The sequence below is a fragment of the Ctenocephalides felis genome, unplaced genomic scaffold, assembly GCF_003426905.1.
Source record: "Ctenocephalides felis isolate EL2017-DRISC unplaced genomic scaffold, ASM342690v1 CF-g0.4_SCAFFOLD_00845, whole genome shotgun sequence".
Lineage (NCBI taxonomy): Eukaryota > Metazoa > Arthropoda > Insecta > Siphonaptera > Pulicidae > Ctenocephalides > Ctenocephalides felis.
In genome coordinates, this window is record NW_020536999.1 from 92,514,578 (window position 1) to 92,518,218 (window position 3,641).

The window sequence follows — 3,641 nt, forward strand, 5'->3', positions numbered from 1 at the left end:
CTAAGGAGTTTTTAAATAATTTAACAGTTCGCCTCTGTTTCTTTATGGTTCGAAAACATTTTAAGATTATATGCATATCGTCACGTTTGAAATGCACATATGAAATATTATATATATATATATATATATATATATATATATATACATTTGTATATATACATATTCAGGGTCATTTTTTCCAAAAAAATCCTGTGCTAAATATAGGGTACACGTTGAATTCTCAGAAAGGATGTTTCATAAATATTAAAGATAAATATATGTATATATATATATATATATATATATATATATATATATATAACCTGTATTAAGTTACGTTACTAATTTTCATGTGATAACAAATCCGAAAACATTTCAAAATCTGTTATCAAACTCTTTGTTGACTTTAGCAATAAGTAAATATTGTGACACAAAAACAATGGAAAATATAATTAGAATTAATCTAGAAAAATATTTTTTCAATGACCTGTCATAATATTTATTCGTGAGACATATGTTCCGATTAATCACTTTCATCCATCATCAATGATTTTCGATGAGAATGAAGCCATATAAATATATGTATACTTGCGAATGTATGTGAGTGTGCACATCTGTGTATAAATGTGTGCTAAAGGTGTATAAATGTGTGTACTCTTACACATTTCAAGTGTGTATAGCGGTGTATAAGCGCGTACAAGTGTGTAATAATGTATAGAACGGTGTATTAGTGTGTATCAATGTGTATTAGTGTGTATAAATGTGCGCCAAAAGTGTATAAATGTGTATAAGTGTATTTGAAATGTGTATAAAGGCGTATAAGTATAACGTGTATAAGTGTGTAAGTGTGTAATAATGTGTATCAGTGTGCAGTAAGTGTGTATAAGTACGTGTAAATGTGTATAATTGTGTATAAATGTGTATAATTGTGTATAAATGTCTACAAGAGTGTTTTAATGTATGTATATTATAGTTTAAGTGTCTCTAGATTTGTAAAAAAATATCTATAAGAGCATATAAGTGTTTAAAAATTTGTATTATTAAGTGGTTATACATAAAAAAAAACATATAAATATAAGAATATTCGCGAATGTATGAGAGTGTGCTTATGTGTGTATAAATGTGTGCCAAAGGTGTAAAAATAAAGAGTATTTCAAATGTATATAATTGTGTAGAAGTGTATAATAATGTGTATAAATGTGTATAAGTGCGTGTATGTAGTTATTTAAAGTATTTGCCTATAAATGTGTATAAATTTTTATAAGTGTGTGTAATTTAAATGTATATAAATGTTTAAGTGTCTCTAGATTTGTATAAAATGTATATACATGTGCAAAATTTTGTGTAAGTGTTTATAAAATATATATATATATATATATATATATATATATATATGTGTGTATAAATGAGTATAAGTATGTTTGAAATTGTAAAAAAAACTCCAAAAATATAAAACAACAAAAGATTTTTATCTTAATTTGTTTACCAAAGATAAACTTCACTTAATTGAAATATGTCAATGATATATATTATAATAGAACTTAAAAAAAAATTAAAAGTAAAATCAACAAGTACGTGTATTTTTTAAACTGTATTTCTTAGGTCTTTGACATTATTTTTACACTATTTTGAGAAACCATTGTGAAAAGTGAATTATATTGTTTGCCAAAGAAATGTCTCAAAATAATTTACTGCCAATTTGTTTGTGCGTACGTAAATGATTTGCAAAATTTCACAAATGCACTTTCTCTACAGATAAATAAATAAATATATATATATATATATGAATATATACATATATATATATATATATATATATAGTGATATATATAATATATATATATATATATATATATATATATATATATACAAATGTTTTTTAACCTTATCACAAATTTTATGAAAAATATATTGAGTGTGAAATAGTTTTATGCAATGTGCGTATAAATAATTTGTCATTGCTCAAAGACTTTGTTATAAATATGTATATTTGTATATATATATATATATATATATATATAATATTTATTTAGCGGTCAAATTTGAATTGTAAATTCCGCACGCATCATCACTACAATACAAAAAGAAATTAATATTCAACTCGAAAAATAACATTGAGTATATATTTTGTAACTTTAACAAAAGCATAAGTTGTTATTGTATATATATATATATATATATATATATAGTATATCATACAACCCTGGACATTTTAGGATACTCAATATATATATATATATATATATATATATATATATATACGTTCAGGACTTTTTTTAAATACTTTGTAAATTGCATAAAAACGTGTATGAGTATATATAAGTGCATATAAATGTGTATGAGTATGTATAAGTGTGTTCAAGTGCACATAAATGTATATGAGTGTATATAAACGCATATAAATGTGTATGCGTGTGTATATAAGTGTGTTTAAGTGCACATAAATGTGTATGAGTGTATATATACGCATATAAATGTGTATGAGTGTGTATATAAGTGTGTTTAAGTGCACATGAATGTGTATGAGTGTGTTTAAGTGCACATGAATGTGTATGAGTGTGTTTAAGTGCATATAAATGTATATAAGTGTGTTTAAGTGCATATAAATGTGTGTGAGTGTACATAAGTGTGTTTGAGTGCATATAAATGTGGATGAATGTGTTATTAAGGGTGTGTGCATATATACATTTATATAAGTGTGATAAAAAGGTAGAAATTATGTATAAGAGAATAAATGAAAAAGTTTGTATATGTTTATAAATGTGTAAAAATTAAGATAAATTTGTGCATTAGTTTGTGTATAAATATTTCGAAATACACATTAATGTACATAAAATATGCATAATTAAATATGAATAAATGTGCATTTATGTGCATGAATCTTTATACATATGTATATATGTAACATTTGCATAAACAGTAAATCACCATCTATTTTTAAAACTATGATGTACGTTTCGATGTTTTGTCGATTTAAATATAAATTATACGGTCGCCATTAAATGCGTTTCTAATATGCAAAAACGATCTAATTATATTATCTTTTTTTTGTCTACACTAATTGCAAAAATTTGAAACAAATTATAAATAATTATAGAAAATTATATTTTGGTAAATTAAAAATATAATAATACATCTGAGGTAGAAGTTTGGTTCTGCTAGAAAATACGATTTTATATTTTTTGAACCTTTCAAATCATTCTGAATCAATAGATGGGACAAAATGTGATCTTTTGTTGAAGTTTTCTCGACAACGGCTGAACTGATTTCAAAAATTTAGAAACCATTCAAAAAAACTTAATGAGGATTTTCTATAATTAGTCATATATATATATATATACATATATATATATATATATATATATATATAGATCTATTATCTTACTGGAAATTCTAGAAGGCCCGTCCGACGACGTCACATAACGCTTGTTATTGCACTTTAGTAATAAATTGCATCATTACATCAACTTGACGTCGTTTAATTTTGTTACAAATAATAAACATTTATCGGGTTTACGACCTAATAATTATTTATAATGATTAGAATAATAAAATACGTTCAAACGAATCGGAAATATAAAACTATTTATCTAGATATATTATGAAAACTTCCTGTGATCGATAAGAAAGTTTTATTGGTTTACGTCTGCTAATTAAAAAAA